Consider the following 20,957-nt stretch of genomic DNA (forward strand, 5'->3'; position numbering starts at 1 on the left):
GAAATCAAGAGGATAATACAGACAGAGACAGTAATAATTCCAATCAGCACAATCTAAGTCCAGATCAGGATCAGCCTCCACCACAGGGACTTTCCCACAGGCCGTGTCTGCCCATCACCACCACCCCCGTGTCCCTGGCACTTTCTTGTCTACACGTGTATGTCAGAGAGATGGCACCAAATGCCCTGGACACCACTTTGTACTGATGCACCTTTTAACTGGGATGCCCAACTGTTCGAGACTGTTATGTACTGACTTTGAAGCTATTATCCTGTCAGGGTGGTTGATGAGAAACTGGAAGGACACTGATTTGTCACTTACTCAGAAGCAAACAGCCCTTTATTCTAGAATCAACACCAGTACTTCTACTGCTGATTTTGTGTAGAGAGGAAAGATCACAAAACAAGGTCAAATTCAGTTAGAGAGGATGGAAGACCAACACATTCTAATCTGTACAATCATCATCGTCTTCAATAATGACGTTCCCCCCTGATGTAAATGGTGTTGAACACCAGTCAATGATGTTCCCTCCATCTCTGAAACAACCCTGACTGATCAACTTAATATCATTTGGTTTTAGAACACAATCCCACATATTCACATCAGTTATCTCTCCGACTAAAGATTGTTGTTTTTCATAACCTCCACCGACTGAGTCTTGCTCCTGACCAATTATAAACGTACCAGACCCCTTCACAACCAGACCCTTTCCATCAACCTTCTGTAGACTGCGTCTCCCATTGACCCAGAATGTTATCTCACTGCCTTGAGACTCCCAAGCCACACAGATGTGTCTCAGTACAGCATTCATTTTTGGGATGATAAATTTAGTTTTTGGACTCCTAATTCCAACCTTAATTCTGTTTTAGATTGTTGCCATAACAGTAAACTATTGGCAGAAGAGCTTGTTGCGTAGGAGAACAATGCGTAACTGTGATTCTCTTCAGAGGCTGCCCTGAGGCAGACCGTAAAGGCGGTCAAATTGCAGAAATCACTTGCATCCAATCTGACAAAGCTGTTGTCTGTTGCTGTTGGGAATATCGCTGATTTTCCACACAATCCTGTAAAATGTGAAGAGTTAGATTGTTAAACAGTTTAAAATTGTAACATGTGAGATGGAGCACAGGGTAACTAGTGAGCAGTTTTATGCATAGGAATGTTTTATTTAAACCTGATCGACAGAGTGGGAACAGTCCCAGAAGTGTGTTCTACAGAAGCTGTTCTTCACCAGAGGAACAAGTGCAATTGACTAAAGTCACAAATTCTAACCTGGGTAAGTTTTGAAGAAGAAGAATTTCTGGTTTGCCAAAATACAACTCATTTTGTCTTAGTATCACCCGACCTGTGAGCTCTTCTTATTCTCACCGTCCTGAGAAAGAGAACTAGTCATTCTTCTCCACCAGAAATAATTGGGCAAAGATTCCAGCACATTGAAGGACAACACATTTTAAGAGTTGGATACAAGAAACAATTCACTAGTTTATTCAAAAGCAACAAAATGCTGAAATAACTCAGCGGGTCAGGCAACATATCTCTCCATTCCTCTGGGACCCACCTGTGGCATGCAAAGATCTTCCACAAGGTCCCTACAATCTGTTATGTAGAAAGGCACTGCAGATGCTGGTTTATACCGGAGATAGACACAAAATGCTGGAGTAACTCAGTGGGTCAGACAGCATCCCTGGGGAGAAGGAATGGGTGATGTTTCAGGTCGTGACTCTTCTTCAGAATTGCCACAATTATCCCTCCTCCTTACTCAAACATGCCATTCTTGAACTTTGATCAACCGGTCTTTAAATGACCCCACATGTCAGATATGGACTTACCCAACAACAACTGCTCTCATTTTACTCTCCCTAGCTCCTCCCGAATAACGTAATTTGCCCCACTCCAATGTAACACCTTCCTGCAAAGTTCAGCCTTCTCCCTATTTAAAATAATGGTAAAACGTATGGAGTTGTGATCACTGCCCTCAAAATGCTTTCGCATTGAAACACTAGTCACCCTGGATCCTCACAAAAAGAAGTAGAGGCTTTGCAGACGGTACAGGAGAGGATTACTGAAAAGCTGCATGGATTAATGGGCATTAGCAACAAGAAGATGTTGGACAAAGTTGGATTGTTTGGCTGACCAAATGTGAGGTGTTGCAGTTTGGGAGGATGAATGTGAAGGGAAACTATACAGTTACTGGCAACAGTCTGCACTGATGTACAGAGTGATCTTGGGGTCCAGGTTCAGAGTGTAGCGACCATAGAGAATGGTCCGGGTCGTCGAACCCTCAGATTGGCCAGCGAGGTCACGTGTGAACGCGACCGTGGGGATTGGTCCAGAGAGCGACATCGCTGATTGGCCAGCGTGGTCATGTGCGCTTTTGGCGCCCGAAATGTTCAGTTCGGCGAAGTCTTCGAAGAAGACAGTAAGTTTTTGATGGTTGTCCTTTACCTTGTTGTTTAACTCTGTATTCGAATATTGCGGCTGCAATAAACTTCTTCTACAACCAACAAGTTTTCGGACTCGCCATATTGGTGACCCCGACGTGATCTGGACGATCACCGACTATGCAGGGACACGACGCCTCGTTGTTGATTGCCGCGCCTGGCACACCGGAGTTAAGCGCGGTAAGCGTTCACCTTCCGTTGTTTTGGACACATTCACCGCAATCTTGGTTGGTCCACACCGAAGCTCAATTTCATATAAAGAAGATATCGGACGACTCGACGATGTATTACTACCTCATCAGCGCTCTATCACCGGAGACGACCACACGCGTGATGCGGTTCATCTTTAATCCGCCTTTGGAAAGCAAGTACGAGGCCATGAAGAAAGTGTTACTGCGAACCTTCGGGTTTAATAGGCATGATTGCGCTGCAAGACTTCTGCACCTACCGGACCTCGGAGATCGACGGCCTTCCGTTCTCATGGCCGAAATGATGATGCTAGCCGGTGAGCATACGGATTGCCTTATGTTCGAACAGGCATTCCGAGAGAAGCTTCCTGAGGATGTCCGACTGCTGCTCACGGATTGTTCTTTTAAGGACCCCGAAGCATATGCAGCGAAAGCGGACGCGCTCATAGCGGCTAAAAACAAGGCAAGCGGTTCGATCAACAAGGTCTCGACATCAGTGACCACGCCACAGCGATATCAAGATGGCGCCGCGTCTCCCGCCAGTTCTCCGAAAGCCCGCCAAAAAGATCCGCACAAGCGCGGCTGGTGCTATTATCACCTACGATGGGGTAGCGAATCCCGCAACTGCCGCTCACCTTGTACCTTCGCGGGAAATGCCTCGGCCGATCGTACATAGGGGCAGTTACGATTGGCCATAACCGATGCCTCTACGTCCACGATCGATTCACGGACACAGAATTTTTGGTGGACACGGGAGCCATCGTCAGTATAGTGCCGCCGACCGACCTCGAAACCAGAACGGGTAAGACAGGTCCCACCCTCATCGCGGTTAATGGCAGCCCCATTCGCACTTTCGGTATACGGAAGATGTCCCTTGTGTTAGGCCTCCGCACGTACGAATGGCCATTCATCATAGCAGACGTCAGACAAGCGATCCTGGGCGCAGATTTTCTCTGGGCTTTTTCACTGGTCCCTGATGTCCGCGGTAACGACCTCCGACCCTCCGCCGGCGAGGAGCCCGTCGCTCCGACAATCGCCTCCCCGCCCAGCCCTACTGTCCAGGCCGTCGTCGCGGCCCCTGACTCGTATGCTGAGATCCTCGCGGAGTTTCCAGAGCTGCTCATCCAACGTTTTGACACGCCTTCGGCCAAGCACGGCGTGGTCCATCACATCCGCACCGAGGGCCCTCCCGTTTTCGCTCGGGCCAGGAGACTACCGCCAGACAAACTGGTGGTGGCACGGGCAGAATTTAGGAAGATGGAGGAAATGGGAATTGTCCGTCAGTCCGACAGCCCATGGGCCTCGCCGTTGCATATGGTCTCCAAGGCATCTGGGGGGTGGAGACCATGTGGCGATTATCGGCATCTCAATGCTGTCACCACGGCTGATCGCTACCCCATACCGCACCTACAGAATTTTTCGTCTGGGCTGGAAGGAGCGGTTGTGTTCTCCAAAATCGATTTGGTGCGAGGATACCACCAGATTCCGGTGCGTCCGGAGGACATACAGAAAACCGCCACGATTACTCCGTTCGGGTTGTTTGAATGGTTGCGTATGCCTTTCGGTTTAAAGAACGCGGCACAGGCTTTCCAACGACTGATGGACCGTGTGGGTCGGGGCTTACCCTTTTTGTTTATTTATTTAGACGACATCCTGGTCGCCAGCCCCTCAGTGCAGGAACACCAGGTCCACTTGCGGACTGTGTTCCAGCGGCTCCAAGACCACGGGCTCATTATCCAACCCTCCAAGTGTCAATTCGGCCTCCCTTCTCTTGATTTTCTAGGGCACAGAATTACCCCTGCCGGCGCCTCCCCTTTGCCCGAGAAGGTGGAGGCTATCCGGGCATTTCCCAGGCCCACCACAGTGAAAGGACTACAGGAGTTCGTAGGCATGGTTAACTTCTACCATAGGTTCGTTCCGGCAGCTGCGCGGGTCATGCGCCCGCTCTTCCAGTGCCTTGCGGGAAAACCGGTAGAGTTGATATGGTCCCCGGCCGCAGAGTCGGCTTTTACAGCAGCTAAGGCAGCATTAGCAGACGCCACCATGTTGGTCCACCCGAGCCCCTCCGCCCCCACGGCCCTGACGGTTGACGCCTCTGACGTGGCGGTGGGCGGGGTCTTGGAGCAGCAGGTCGGTGGCCGTTGGCAGCCCTTGGCGTTTTTCAGCCGGCAACTAAATTCGGCTGAGCTGAAGTATAGCGCATTTGACCGAGAGCTTCTGGCCCTCTATTTAGCTGTTCGTCATTTCAGGTATTTCCTTGAGGGCCGCCCATTCGTGGCCTTTACGGACCACAAACCATTAACATTTGCATTTTTCAAATTGTCTGACCCATGGTCGGCCCGCCAGCAGCGGCACCTGACTGCTATCTCCGAATTTACCACCGATGTCCGTCATGTCGCGGGTAAGCTTAATGCCGTCGCTGACGCCCTGTCTAGACCTGCTTTTTCCCCTATTTCGGCGGTGGACTGCGAGGTGGATCCCCAGGAGCTTGCGGAGGCACAGCTTCTAGCGGATACCGCCTCGGCATACCAGTCCACCACTTCGGGATTGAAGTTGGCTCAGGTAGCCTGCGGGCCGGAAGGCACGAAAGTCTGGTGTGATGTTTCCCTTCCCCGTCCCAGACCGGTAGTACCGCCCTCCCTTCAGCGCCGGGTTTTTGATGCCATTCATGGGCTGGCGCACCCGTCCATCCGCTCCACCTCTGCTTTGGTAGCAGCTCGGTTTGTCTGGCATGGCCTACGGAAACAGGTAGCGGGTTGGGCGCGTTCCTGCGTCCCCTGTCAGACCGCTAAAGTCCAGCGCCATGTCCAGCCCCCCGTACAGGAGTTCGAGGTCCCAGCAGTTCGTTTTTTCCACATCCACGTGGATTTAGTCGGGCCTTTGCCTTCCTCCCGGGGCTACACCCACCTCCTCACGGGAGGAGCCAGCGCTGCCGTCGCAGCTGCGGCTTGCCTGCAGTCCGTCTGTCTTTTGTGTTTTTTGTTGTTTTTGTCTCAATTGTAGTGTTAATATGATGTAGTGTTGTATGTTATGTTTTTGGGGGGGGGTGGGAGGGAACGGGAACTGTAACTGTAACATTCTCTCTCCAGAACGGAGACGCGACCTTTGTTCTGTGCCGTGTCTCCGTTCCCGTTGCGGCCTACCACCGGCCATGCACCTGGGACCACCTGGGTCTCTGGTTCGCAGAGCCCGCGGTCCGGACTCACCACCTGCGGCGCTGGCTGCCTGCGAATGCTGCGGGAACGGCTGCGACTCGTCTCCGGAGGCTCCGGCGCGGGCCGCGTGGACGTCGGAAGCCCGCAGGCCCCTGGATGGGGGCCGACATTGGGAGCTCCGGCAGCGGCAGAGGCAACGTGTTCGCCCGCCCCGAATCGCGGGGCTTGGGTCGGCCCGCCACGGACCTTTCACCATCCGGCGCGGCCTGAAATAGGCCGCGGGATTTTTTTTCACCGCCCAGCGGGGGCTTCAATATCGGGAGCCCCGACCGCCCCGACGTGGCAACTCCAACAGCCTGACCGCGGGACAAGACGGCAGGGAAGAGAAAAAGACATTCTGGCCTTCCATCACAGTGAGGAGGGACTGGAGGAGACTCACTGTGATGGATGTTTCTTTTTGTTTGGTGTTAGTTGTGATTGTATGTGTTATTGCATTTTTATTGATTAATCTTATTGGTCTTGTTGTTCAACTGCGGGTAATGTTTCATTTTACTACACATTTATGTGTATGTAACAAATAAACGACTATTGACTATTGACTATTGATTGACTATTGGTGGATCGGTTCACCCGGTGGCCAGAGGCTTTCCCATTGTCTGATATTTCGTCAGCGTCTTGTGCCAGGACTTTGGCCCTCCATTGGGTAGCTCGTTTCGGGGTCCCGGCAGTTATTACCACTGACAGGGGGCCGCAGTTCACTTCGTCCCTCTGGGCCGCGCTCGCAGAACTGTACGGTTCCAAGTTACAACCCACTACTGCATATCACCCCCAGGCAAATGGACTTGTAGAAAGGTTCCACCGTCAACTTAAGGCGTTCCTCAGTGCAAGGCTTGAAGGCCCGGACTGGGTAGACCAACTCCCCTGGGTTCTTCTGGGCATCCGGACTGCTCCTAAGCTAGATCTCGGTGCGTCGTCCACGGAGCTAGTATATGGCTCGACACTTCGAGTACCCGGCGATTTGTTTCTGGACCCCTCAGACCAGCTGCCTACAGTCCCATCAGTATTAGCATCTCTCCGGGCACGGGTGGGTTCCCTGGCTCCAGTTCCGACTTCACGTCATGGGTGTCCCATGGTACATGAACCGACTTCCCTGAAGGACTGTGAGTTTGTGTTTCTGCGAAAAGATTCCCATCGTGCCCCGTTGCAGAGGGTCTATCAAGGGCCGTTCCGGGTTTTGCGTAAGGGAACGGCTACCTTCACCTTAGACATGTGCGGCAAGAGTGAGCTCGTCTCGGTGTCCCGGCTCAAACCTGCACACTTGGATCCGGATCAACCAGTCCTGGTCGGCCAAACCCCTAGGAGAGGCCGACCTCCGTTAGTTCCGCTCAGTCCAGGACCCCCCGTTCCGGCAGTTCCTCCAGGACCCCCCGTTCCGGCAGTTCCTCCAGGACCCCCCGTTCCGGCAGTTCCTCCAGGACCCCCCGTTCCGGCAGTTCCTCCAAGTCCGGAACCCCCGGCTCCTGTGGTTCAGGCTGCCCCTCTCCGTACTCGTTATGGTCGCGAAATCCGGCTCCCTGCTAGGTTCCGTACCTTGGGTTCTGGGGGGGGTCATGTAGCGACCATAGAGAATGGTCCGGGTCATCGAACCCTCAGATTGGCCAGCGAGGTCACGTGTGAACGCGACCGTGGGGATTGGTCCAGAGAGCGACATCGCTGATTGGCCAGCGTGGTCATGTGCGCTTTTGGCGCCCGAAATGTTCAGTTCGGCGAAGTCTTCGAAGAAGACAGTAAGTTTTTGATGATTGTCCTTTACCTTGTTGTTTAACTCTGTATTCGAATATTGCGGCTGCAATAAACTTCTTCTACAACCAACAAGTTTTCGGACTCGCCATAAGAGCTAGTAAAATGGCAACTTGCCTTCATTGGTCAGGATATCGAGTATGAAAGTCAGGAATTCATTTTGAAGCTAAATAAAAACTTAGTTAGGCTGCATTTGGAATATTGTGTGCAGTTCTTGTCTCCCACTTACAAAAAGTATGGAGAGGTTCTGGGGATGGTGCAGAAGAGGTTTCCTGGAAAGCTGCATGGATTAATGGGCATTAGCAATGAGAAGTTGTTGGACAAACTTGGATTGTTTTCTTGGGACCATTGGAGTTTGAGGGCAATACTAATAGAACTAAATACAATTATGAGAAGCATAGATCCAGTGGACAGTCAGAACATTTTTCCCAAAGATGGAAATGTCAAAGACTCAAGGGCATGGCTTTAAGGTGAGAGCGGCAAAGTTTAAAGGAGTATGGTATGGCAACTGCTCTGTCTCCGACCGGAAAGCACTGCAGAGGGTGGTGAAAACTGCCCAACGCATCACCGGTTCCTCACTCCGCTCCATTGAGTCTATCCAGAGTAGGCGATGTATGCGAAAGGCGCGCTGCATCGTCAAGGACAGCTCTCACCCCAACCACAGATTGTTTACCCTCCTCCCATCTGGGAGGCGCTACAGGTCTCTCCGTTCCCGGACCTGCAGGTTCAGGAACAGCTTCTTTCCTGCGGTCGTTACCTTACTTAACTCTGCGCTTCGGTGATTGCTGCCATCCCACCCACCCCCCCCCCCCCCACCCCACCCCACCCACCCTCGGGCACTCCTCCCATCAGTGACTGATCTCGCTCACCGGAATTTCCACTACCGCTACTGAATTACTGTATATATTATATGTTTTACTATTCCATCGCATGCACTCTAGTTAAGATGCTAACTGCATTTCGTTGTCTCTGTACTTGTACACTGCACAATGACAATAAAGTTTGTATTGTATTGTATTGTATTGAGATATGTGGGATACGTATTTAACACAGATAGTAGAAGGTGCCTTCAATGCGCTGCCAGGGGTTGTGTTGGGGCAGATACGAGAGTGGTGTTTAAGAGGGTTCTAGATGGGCATATGGATATGTAAGGAATGGAGAGATCTGAATCACATGCCAGAAAAGGAGATTGGTTTAACGTAGCATCCTGTTCGGCATAAACATTGTTGTCCGTAGGGATTGTTCCTGCCCACTGTTCTATGTTCTGTGGGTGTGGGGAGACCATGGGGAAATGCTAATGGAATGGATAATGTCCGGCAGTGAGATGTAAAGAAGGGGACAGTAGAAAATGATAGTTCAGACAAATGAGGTGAGACCGGCTTGTTGGAGACGGACACAGTGAGTACCAGAGGGGCTGTTTGTGCGTTGCTGACACACGGGACTGGCTGCTGGTTCTCAGTTTCAATGGATTGACACCAAGTGAAATGAAATGAATTGGGATTTATTTGTTTCAACAGGTTGGAGACAGGATGAAGCCCTTCGTGACAATTGTGCTTGTGATGTGCATTTACCTGTCAGGATCGGACAGTGCAGGTTAGTACTTGTTCTGGTGTGAGGAGTACCTGATGGCAAACATCAGACACACTGCATCGTAGGACAGAAGCACTGGATCACTCGACTGTCTTCAAAGCTTTCCCTGGTCTGAAAATTGTACCTTTAGTAAATGGTGCTTGTTGTAGTGAAGGTAGTGGAGAGAAAGAACAGAGTACAGCACAGGAATGGGGCCTTCAACCCAACATGTCTGTGCTGACCATGATGTCAGCCTGAACTATTCCCGTCTCCTTGCCCATGGTCTGTATCCCTCTCTTCCTGGATGTTCATGTGTCTGTGTAAATGCCTCTTTAACACAGGTATTGTATCAGAATTCAGGACTGCCATGTGCCAGTAAGGAGGGTAAGGATGGCGAGTTAAGGGAACCTTGGATGACCAAAGGGGTTGTAAATATGGTTGAAAAGAAAAAGGAAGTAAATGTCAGGATTAATAAAATGAAGTCAGACAGGGTCTTTGAGGAATATACAGCAAGGAGGAAAGAGCTCAAACACCTGTTCAGAAGGGCCAGAAGGGACCATGAAGTATGCTTTCATCGAGTCAGATGAATGAAAATCATAGGGGTTTTGATACATGCCTTGAAATAAGTTACCAGGGAGAAGATAGAACCAATCAAGGATAAAGGAAGAAATTTGTACTCAGGGCCAGAAGTAAGCGAGGTACTAAACAAGTACTTTGCATCTGTATCCACTGAGAGAAAGGACATGAAGGATTGTAAAATCAATGTGGAGAACACTAATATACAAGGGCTGTTGGTGATTGTAGATCAGTGCATGTTCCTTTAACATAGTGACCTCACCACTACTAACCACTCCCCATGGTCTCTTGTATAACTGTAGCTTCCCCACCTCCAGCTCGCTCTCTAGTGCCAGTGATGACCACGGACAGCTAGGGCATAATGTGTGTAGTGCTATTAATAAACTTATTTAGTAAAAGACTCTGCGTACGAGTGACATCCTTTTACAGTGATCAAGATGGAGATGGAGATTTTTCAAAGAGCTGATTACAGGGGCCTTGGTGAAGATTTTTGCATCTTCTCCAACCACAGGCGAGGTCCTGGATGAATGGGCCACAATCAATGTTGTATCTTTGTTTAAGAAGGAAAATAGAGATAATCAGAGGAATTATAGGCCCGTTAGCCTCATGTCAGTGGCAAGGAAGCTATTGGACATAATTATTCAGCATAGGCAATGGCTAATTGGGGACAGTCTTTGTACACTGGCTTTGTACACGGCTGGTCATGTCTTAGTAACTTGAACAAGTGTTTTGAGAAAATCACAAATGTGATCAATGAGGGTAGTGCAGCTGATGATGTCAACACGGACCAGTCAGGCATTTGATAAAGTATCCCGTGGCTGATCCAGAAGATTAAGATACACATGATTCACGAAGACTTGCTCACATGGATTCAGAACTAAATCTTGCATAGAAGTTAAAGTGTTGTGGTGAAAGGACGTTATCCGGCTTGTGGTTGTGGTCAGTGAAGTTTGCAGAGACCAACTACAGAAAAGGGGCGATAAATGGCAGATGGAGGTTAATTTAAGGAAGAGTGAGCTATTGGACTTTAAAAGGTTGAATGTGAGGGGTAAACATATAAAAAACATGTTTAATGGCAAAACCATTAACAGCATTAATGTACAGAGGGTTCTGTTTCAAGACAAGGATGAACCCCCTATGTTAACCCTTGGGATGCAGTGATCTCTGCTTCCACAGTGCTCCCTGACTTGTTCCACCTATTCTGGCTAATTCACCAGATCATTTGCTGCAATGCTGCCTTCCTTGTTAATAGAACAGGTTCTGCAAACGGGGTTTACAAAAATCCTGCCTAGATTAAGGAGTATTAGCCACAAAGAGAGGTTGGACAAACTTGGATTGTTTTTGCTGGAATGACGGAGGTTGAGGGGAGACCTAATAGATGTATATAAAATTATGAGAGGCATAGATAGGGCAGACAGTCACAGAACTTTATTCCCAGGCTGGAAATGTCAAAGACAAGAAGGCAGAGCTTTAAGGTGAGAACACCAAAGTTTAAAGATGTGTAAGACAGGTTTTTTACACAGATTATGATGGGTGCTAAGAACTCGCTGCCAGAGGTGTTGGAAGTAGATACAACGGTGGCCTTTACTCGGCTTTTAAATAAGCACATGGATTTGATGTGAATGGAGGTATTTGGATCATGTACAGGAGAAGTTATTAGATTATTTTGAAATCATGTTGGCACAGAGACTTGGGCCAAAGGGCCTGATCATGTGCTGTACTGTTCTATGCTCTGTGTTGTATGGAATATAGTGACAGAAGCACATGCTTATGAGTAAAATTATATTTCTAACTCGAGATGGTTCAGGAAGGGAACATTTAAAGATTTTATGCTGTAATGAAACAGAAAACAGTGTGGTTTGGGGTCACTGAGTGTATCAAAATGTAGAGCGGGGGTGTAAGATCATGGACAATAGACAATAGACAATAGATAATAGGTGCAGGAGTAGGCCATTCAGCCCTTCGAGCCAGCACCGCCATTCAATGCGATCATGGCTGATCACTCTCAATCAGTACCCCGTTCCTGCCTTCTCCCCATACCCCCTCACTCCGCTATCCTTAAGAGCTCTATCCAGCTCTCTCTTGAAAGCATCCAACGAACTGGCCTCCACTGCCTTCTGAGGCAGAGAATTCCACACCTTCACCACTCTCTGACTGAAAAAGTTCTTCCTCATCTCCGTTCTAAATGGCCTACCCCTTATTCTTAAACTGTGGCCCCTTGTTCTGGACTCGCCCAACATTGGGAACATGTTTCCTGCCTCTAATGTGTCCAATCCCCTAATTATCTTATATGTTTCAATAAGATCCCCCCTCATCCTTCTAAATTCCAGTGTACACAAGTGTGGCGAGAGACAAGAATATTTCATTGAGAACTGTCCCGAAACAGAACAATGAAATGTTCTTACTTGCAGCAGAAAAACGTTATTTAGAGTATATATAACAATATCCAGCTATAAACTCAGCAGATATCATAATGAAGAACAAAAAGAAGTACCATTAGTTTATAAAGAAAAAAAGGAAATATCTTCAGAATGCATGAAGAATAAAGCTGTTCCTGGTGTTGCCCTTTCATGGATATCTGATCGGCTTTCAAGATATCTGATCGGTGCTCCACTTGCCGCGCAGCTCACTGAGAGTGTTAGCAACTTACAACAGCAGAGGGAGCTCTTTCCCCATGTTACCTTGCTTGTCCTGTTCCCACCACTGGAGCCAAAAACTTTGCGTGTGTTATTTCACATCCCATGTGTGTCCTCAGTCTGATAACTCTGGGGCTGCATCATTATATTTCAGACAATGCCGTTGGTGAGACACCAATCCTGTTGGTGTACCTCCACTTTGGTGGCAAGAACAGGAAGGCAGATAATGGTGTCAGATTAGGAGAAGGGGAATTGCAACGAGACCTGGGTCTACTTGAACATCAGTCACTGAAAGTAAGCATTCAGGTACAGCAGGCAGTGAAGAAAGCCAAAGGCATGTTGACCTTCATTGCGAGAGGATTTGAGTTTAGGAGCATGGAGGACCTACTGCAGTTGTACAGGGCCCTGGTGAGATCGCCAGGTTAAAGATGAAAGTTGATTAAAGTTCAGGACCTGATGGGATCTATCCCAAGTTATTCAGAGAGGCAAGAGAAGAAGTTGTCATGGCCTTGACAGATATATTTGTGACTTGTGTAGCCACAGGTGAGGATTGAGAGGACTGGAGAGTAGCCAATGTTGGTCCTTTATTTAAGGAAGGGAAGAAGAGACTATCCAAGGGGGTTCTAGGCCAGTGAGCCTCATGTCAGTAGTCGGGACAGGATTTGCTCGCATTTGAATGAGAATAGGCTAGTTATGGAAAGTCAGCATGACTTTCTTGGTGGCATGTCATGTCTTGATATAGTTTTGATAAAGGCCAGGGGCCTCCAAACCTTTCAGCATGAGGGCCACATTATATATTTGGCACATTTTTGCAGGCCGTAGGTGACTGAGAAGTTTTGAAGCAACCTTTCAAGGTTCTTGTCGAAGGAAGAGGAACAGATGCAGTGAGATATCATAGTTTGACCGAACGTCGGACTGCGGAAACTTTCCTTTGTTTAAGGATTTCTCCATTTACTGTGGATATTTCACCGTCCGGCACGGCCTGAAATAGGCCACGGAATTTTCTCTGCTCGGCGGGGGCTTCAATGTCGGGAGCCCCGACCGCCCCGACTTGCAGCGGGGCTTGGGTCGGCCCGTTGCGGACATTTCACCGTCCGGCGCAGCCTGGAACATGGCAACGACAACAGCCTGACCGCAGGAGAAGACGGCAGGGGAAGAGAAAAGACATTCTGGCCTTCCATCACAGTGAGGAGGGGACTGGAGGAGACTCACTGTGATGGATGTTTCTTTTTGGGGGGTTTTGTGTTGGTTGGGGTTGTGTAATTTGCTTATTTTATTGCTCTTATTGTTGGACTGTGGGTGACGAAATTTCGTCCAAAAAACTTGTTTTTTGGATGACAAATAAAGATATCTTGAATCTTGAATCTTGAATCTCTTGAATCTTGAATCTTGAATTCCTGAGTTCTTCTGCACCGCGGTGGGAGCGGCCGTGGCTGGCGGATTGCCAAGAGTGCCTGGAGATCGTGGGTGTTGTGTTCTTTAAAAAGATACAGTGAGTCCGACTGTGTTTTTACGTGAGTGTTTATTCAACCGCACATCTGCTCCCGCCGGGTTTCTCCCCCTCTCTCTCTGTCGCCCTCTGATGACCCCTCTACCAAAAGACCTGTGTAGTCTTAAAGGCACATTGCAATAACACCACATCTCCCCTTTCTAGAATCAATCGGTAGGCTGCGGTTGATTCACCAGACCTTAGAAGATTATTCTGCCTCTTTAGCTGGAAGGTCTGTTCCTATCTGAACTAAATTAATTCAACATAAGTACATGTAAACACATTGTCTTAGTGAAACTCTCTTTTTTTTCTCACTTATAGTTCAACCTATCTGGTCTCACCACTCTTCTCCCAAACCTGGTTCTGGGAGTGGATGGCAGTTCTGGAATGTTCTCCTTTGGTGGCTCTGCTGAGCTCTGCTCTGGAATGTTCTCTTTTGGTGGTTCTGCTGAGCTCTGCTCTGGAATGCAACCCGGGAGTTGCTCTTTCATACCACCCCCACTCTGGTCCGGCAAGGGTTTCATGGGAATTAGATGGAGACGGTTTCGCCTGACCGTCCCGTGAGGTCCCTCCACGATGTAAGAGCGGGGGGCGGTGTGGCTGCCGATCACAGCTCCAGCTTCGCCTTGATCTGTGACCCACACTTCTTGTCCGGGAAAGAGCCTGTCCAGACTCCGTGCACGATGCCGCAGGTTGTACCGTTGTGCATCTCTGATTCTCTTCTCCTTTTCCTTCCACGCATCCACTTCATTGTCGGGAAGAACAGGATTCAGCAGGGCTGGAAGTGTTGGTACCATAGTGCGAAGCCTTCTCCCCATAAGGAGTTGGGCTGGGCTGTACCCGTTTTGCAGTGGGGTGGCTCTATATGCAAGTAAAGCGAGGTAGGGATCCGCCGCTTTCTTCAGGAGACCCTTCACTGTCTTGACTGCACGTTCGGCCTCCCCGTTACTCTGAGGATATCTCGGGCTGCTTGTGACATGGCGGAAACCATACGACTTTGCAAACGCAGCAAAGGCGATTCCGGTAAACTGAGGCCCATTGTCTGTGACCAATGTCTCCGGAATGCCGTGACGTGCAAACATTGATTTGAGGTGGTGGATTACATCTGTCGACTTGGTGGGGCTGAGTGGAGCGATTTCCACGTATCTCGATGCATAATCCACTACCAGCAGGTAGTTCTTGCTTCCCAGCATGAACAAGTCAGCTCCCAGCTTTTGCCATGGTCGGCCTGGGTATTGTGATGGCATCAGCGGCTCTGTGTGGTTCTGTCTCTCTTTGCTGCATGTCCGGCAGTTGAGGACCAATTCGTTCAGCTGCTGACTTAGTCCAGGCCACCACACTGACCGTCGTGCACGATCTCTACACTTCACCACTCCCTGGTGACCTTCATGTAGTCTGGTCAGCACGTCGTTCCTCATAGTTGAGGGTATGACTAATCTGTCCCCTTTGAGTAACAGTCCGTCATTTACCGTGAGCAATGCTTGTTCTGCCCAGTACAGCCTGAGTGCCGGTTCACTGTTGCTATTCGTTGGCCATCCTTCCTGACACAGTTGCATTACCCGTGCGCACACACTGTCCCTTTGTAGCTCCGCTCTCAACTCATCCAGGTAGGCAGTGCTTGCCGGCAGGTTCTGTATTATCATGTCCACATAGATGTTTGTATTCTCAAACAACTCCTTTTGGTCAGGCGTTTCCCCCATTTTCACAGGAGCACGCGACAGCGTATCAGCTGTCCACAGACACTTTCCTGGCACATGAGAAATGGAGTAAGAATAGCGCATGAGGCGCATCCGGAAACGCTGAATCCGTGGAGGGAGAGCATCCAGTGCCTGTGACCCCAGCAGACTCAGGAGAGGCTTATGATCCGTCTCCATCTGGAAGTGTTTACCGATGAGAAAGTTGCGGAACCTTTCACAAGCCCAGGTCAGGCCCAAGGCTTCTTTCTCCACCTGCGCGTATCTCTGCACAGTCTGTGTGAGAGATCGCGACACGTAGGCTACCGGTCTCCACTCCTCATCCCATTTTTGGAGAAGTACACTTCCCAGGCCGTACGATGACGCGTCTGCTGAGACTTTGCATTCACGGTTCGTGTCGTACATGGCTAGTACAGGTGGGGATACCAGTGCATTTTTCAAATCTTGAAACGCTCTTGCCTGGTCGACGCCCCACAGCCAGCAGTTCCTCTTTGACAGGAGGTCTCTCAGAGCCTTGTCTCTCTCTGCTAGTTGCGGGATGAACTTCCCCAGCTGGTTAACCATTCCGAGAAAGCTCCTCAGCTCACTCACATTGGTCGGCTCCTCCATCTTCCTTACAGCCTCAGTCTTGCTCGGGTCAGGACTAATGCCACTGGAGGAGAGGACATGACCAAGAAAGGTCACCTCTTCCTTCGACAGGTCACATTTGTCAATGTTAAGCGCAATGCCCGCCTTTTGGATCCTCGCCAGCACAGTATGCAGACGAGCGTCGTGCTCCTCTCGTGTTTGGCCCCAGACCAGTACATCATCCATGTGGCAGACGATTCCCTTGAGTCCCTCCGTGACCTCTGACACCATCCTATTTTGAAAGTGTTCGGGGGCAGAGGCAATGCCGAAGGGCAGCCGCTTGAAGTAGTAACGACCGAAGGGTGTGATGAATGTTGTGTATTTTGCTGAGTCTTCGGTCAGGGGTATTTGCCAAAACCCCGTGTTGGCATCCAACTTGCTGAATATTCTGGCTCCAGCCAGCATCCCCAGTGTTTCCTCCACCGATGGCAGGATGTACTTTTCTCGACACACCGACTCGTTGAGGTTAGTGAGATCGACGCATATGCGTACGGCTCCTGTCTTTTTCGGCACCACCACCATGCCTGAACACCAGTCAGTAGGCTCTTCAACCCTGGTGATCACCTCCAGGCCTTCCATGCGGGACAGTTCTCGCTCGACTTTACCCATCAGCGGCAACGGAATCCTTCTGGGTGTCTTCAATGAGAACGGTTGCGCCCCTGGTTTCAGCTTGATGGCATACTGCTGTCGTACCTCCCCGAGACCGCTGCATAGCTTCGGGTAGCTAGTCTTAAGTGTCTCTATGGTGATGCTGTCTAGCCGAACCACAAGCTCCAGCTTGCCGATAGCAGGCTTCCCCAGCAATGCAGTGTGCAGGTGTCGTGTGACGTACACATCCTCCATCACCCTTTTCTCTCCTTTCACCAGGAACAGCCCAGCGACGCCCACAACTTCTAGTGGACTCCTCCCGGGTCCCAGCAGTGGCTTGGTTGCTTTACGGAGGGTAGGTGGATCGCTGTCTCTATAGATCTCTTTAAACACGGTGTGGGGTAGGACTGTAACATCGGCGCCGGTGTCAATTTTGAATGACACGTTTTTATTATTTATGTCGATGTTTACCATCCATGGCTCTCCATCGGCTGTGACGCTGCCTAGGAACATAACATCCTCGTCCTCTTCAACTTCCTGCACGGTTTTGGGTGATCTACACACACGCTTGTAGTGTCCCTTTCTCCCACATAAATGGCATTTCGCATCCTTTGCCAGGCAATCCTGCCTTGGATGGGACGGAGAGCTGCCACATTTATGGCACTGTACACTTTTCCCCCTGCTGTGTTGGGCGCTGTGTGTTTTGAGTTGGTGGCCATAAGCCTGGTGAGGTTTGTTTTTGGCACCTTTACTACTGCTCTTATACACTCTGTCCACAGATTTAGCATCGCTTGTCTCTGTCCTGGTGTCACCTCGCAGAGAAGATTGTTGCCGTTTCACCTCCTCACTCTGCCTCGCCATATTGATGGCCTTTTCGAGCGTCAATTCTGCGTCAAGCTGCATACGTTCAGACAGCCGCTTATCCATCAGTCCGACAACAAGTCTGTCGCGTATCAGCTCGTCGTGTAGCACCCCGTAGTTACAGTGCTCTGCCAGCGCATATAACGCAGTGACAAAGGCATCCACTGTTTCATGTTCTCCCTGCCTGCGCATGTTGAACTTGGCACGCTCATAGATTATATTTTTCTTTACTATGAAAAATCGTTGGAAGCCATCGCGCACCCCTATGTACGTTCCACTTTGTACTACTGTCAGGTTTAACCCGCGCAGAACATCGTCCGCCTCGTCTCCCATGCAATAAATCAGCGTGTTAACTTGATTATCTTCGGAGCTGGCATTCATGTTACTTGCCAGACGGAACCTTTCGAACCTCCGTATCCATTTGGCCCACTCTTGTGGCTTTGAAAAGTCGAAGGACTCCGGAGGCTGGATGCTAAATGTAGCATTTGGGCCTACCAGAGCTCTCTGTGCGTTGTCCTCTTGCATGTCGCACTCTTCTTTCTCTTTTGCAGTCAATGAGCTCCAAACGATAGTTGTTCGACTCAAAGTACACTTCACGCACCCTACAGGACTTCTGACACCATGTTGTGTTCTTTAAAAAGATACAGTGAGTCCGACTGTGTTTTTACGTGAGTGTTTATTCAACTGCACATCTGCTCCCGCCCGGGCTTCTCCCCCTCTCTCTCTGTCGCCCTCTGATGACCCCTCTACCAAAAGACCTGTGTAGTCTTAAAGGCACATTGCAATAACACCACAGTGGGTAGGAATGATTTCGGTGTCTTTGACATTCATAGCACCGACTCTCTGCCCCAATACCGTTTTGCAGTGCAGTTGCCTGGGCTTAATGTGAAGAGGGTACCTTTCGCTTCAGTCAGGGCTTTGAAGAGCCTTCCAAAAGCTGCTCTGGACTGTGGAGTTGAGCTTGGGGACTTTCCTTTCTTTGGCTGGAGGAAACTGCTTCTGCTGCTTATCCAGACCATGACCGTCTCTGAGGATCGCTTTTGAGCTGAGGTGCTGGTGTCCCTGGAGCTGGGGTGTGCCACTGTCAAGATGGCGGGGGCTCGGCCTAAGGTTCAGAGTTACGCAGCGGTGGCTTCGACGGCGGCTTCGAGGCCACTCGTGGATGAGCCTCATGTTGACTTGGACTGGGATATTTACGGGATCTCGGTTCAAACCGGGTTCGTGTGGAGCAGGGCTACAATTGCAAAGGGCTTGCACGATCTTTTCAAGAGGGATGTTATTGCCTCTTCTGAGAGTGCAGGAGGGAAGGTTCAGTTGATACTAAAGTCCCGGGAGGATGTGTCCCTAGTGTTGGAGAACGGGCTCACGGTGGAGGGGGTCCATCTACAGGTGGAACCGTGGGTGTCCAATGTGAAATCGGTTCTCCTGCGGAATTGTCCCACGTTTCTCCGGGATGCAAAACTCCTTCCACACTTGGTGAAGATTGGGGAGGTGCGGTCTAAGCTTACTAGGCTTATGGACCCCGGGAATGACCCGTATGAAAAAGGGGTCGAGCTACAAGAGGCGTATTTTCATGAAGGTGGAAGCGGGGTTGGGTGCTGAGGGGAGCTTCGTTGTGGAGCACAAGGGTCTCTCCAATCGCGTGTATTGGAGCTGGGGAGAGGCACAGTGTCATGCGTGCAAAGAGTTTGGACATCTCCTTAGAGAGTGTCATAAGAGCCGGGCCGCTGCTAGAAATTCTAACGCAGGGGCCCAGGAATGCAGTGCTGGCCCGTCCGGGGCGGCCCGCCATGCCTCGGTGGCCCGGGGTGGAACTGCTGACTCGGCTGGGGCTGCTAGCTCCGCCTCAGTGACCCGGGGCGGCATTGCCAACCCATCAGAGGCTGCAAGTACTGCCTTGGTGACCCGGAGCAGTGAGGGCCCCTGCCCCCTACGCCCTGAACCTGTGGAGGTGGTCGATGGCGAGGCGCAGGGGAAGGGCGAACGGGGGGAGGAAGGTTGGGAGAAGCAGAAGGGGAATAATAATAATAAGAAGAAGAATAAGCCCCTCCAAGGGAGTCAATCGCAAGTGGATGGGCTCTTGCCTAGACCTGAGACCACCCAAGGGGTGGGTGCCTGTTGGGCCCAGTGAGGTCCAGGACGCACCTGGTGTGGCTCAGCAAGGAGCTGAGGTGAACCGGAATGGGGCAGGAGGGGGCAAACGTGGGGGTAGAAAGGGGGCAGTGGGTGGTGTGGAGGAGGAGGACCCTTCCTTTATGGAGGTCACCGCACCTTCGCATGTCAGCGGGACAAAAAGAAGGCGTGCGCTTGGCGAGGAAGAGCAGGATCGTGGAGCCAAATTAAGGGGGACGGATATTTCGAGACCTTCCACCCCTGACGAGGTCGGTGACCACGAACTGGTGTCTTATGGGCCGGAGGATGGGCCTCTGGTTCAGGGACCTTCCGCAGGTGCTACCAGATCAGTTACTGGGATTGACTCCCCTGAAATTGTGTCCTCTGGGCCGGTGGCGGTCGCCTCGTCTCAGGGGCCTTCCGAGGGAGTCATCTCATCAGGGAGTGGGGTTGGTGCCCCTGGGAGTGTGTCCTCTGGGTTGGAGGAGGTCCCCTCGTTTCAGAGGCCTTCTGAGGGTGTTGGCGCGCCAGTTGATGGGACTGGCTCCCCTGGAAATGTGTCCCCTGGGATGGGGGATGAGCAGAGTCAGCCTGAGGGGGGAGGCTCGGGTGGTCCAATGTTCCACTCTGTGCTCCTTATTAGAGCCAAGGGAGGTATTGTGGGGTGTGATGCCTCATCGGTTGAGGTAGTAGGGGAGACTCCAAAAACAACAGCTCTTTCAGTGGGTGTTGGTGAGGGTGCTCCCCTGGTGGTGGAGGGTGGAGACTCTCTGGGTGCTGCCAGTGGTGCGGGTACTCTGGGTGCTGTGGGGGGCGGGACGGTTATGGGTTGTGACCCTCCTTTGGATCCCGTGGGTACCTGCGTACCCGGGACCCTGGGGGTGCCTCTTGTTTTTTCTTCCCCAGGCCCAGACGTGGGGGGTGATGCGAGAGTGCAGGAGCCTGGCCTTTCACCGGACAGCTTGTTGCTGTCAGAGGTATCGGGACCCTCCCTCGGCATTGATTCTGGGGGTGGTGTCATGCCAGAGGAGGGGGAGAGTGATGGGCTCGGCCTTTGCAGTGGGGTGAGTGAGCTTTCAGCAAGCTGCAGTCCCTCGAACTCTGACATTGGCCTTGAGTGATGTGCAGAGGAGGCTGCTGCTCCAGGTGCGAGTGGGTTGGCGGAGCACCCAGACTACAGGGCTGTGTCTAGAGCAGCCATTTTCTGTGAGATTCGGGATTTTC

General features: G+C 50.7%; 1 pseudogene; it reads right to left on the bottom strand.

Annotated features, from left to right (window-relative positions):
- Nucleotides 1-445: 445 nt before the first annotated feature.
- On the bottom strand, nt 446-1,321 carry LOC144606844 (C-reactive protein-like; annotated as a pseudogene).
- Between the last annotated feature and the right edge of the window lie 19,636 nt (nt 1,322-20,957).

Source organism: Rhinoraja longicauda, chromosome 27, assembly GCF_053455715.1.
Source record: "Rhinoraja longicauda isolate Sanriku21f chromosome 27, sRhiLon1.1, whole genome shotgun sequence".
NCBI classification, from domain to species: Eukaryota; Metazoa; Chordata; class Chondrichthyes; order Rajiformes; family Arhynchobatidae; genus Rhinoraja; species Rhinoraja longicauda.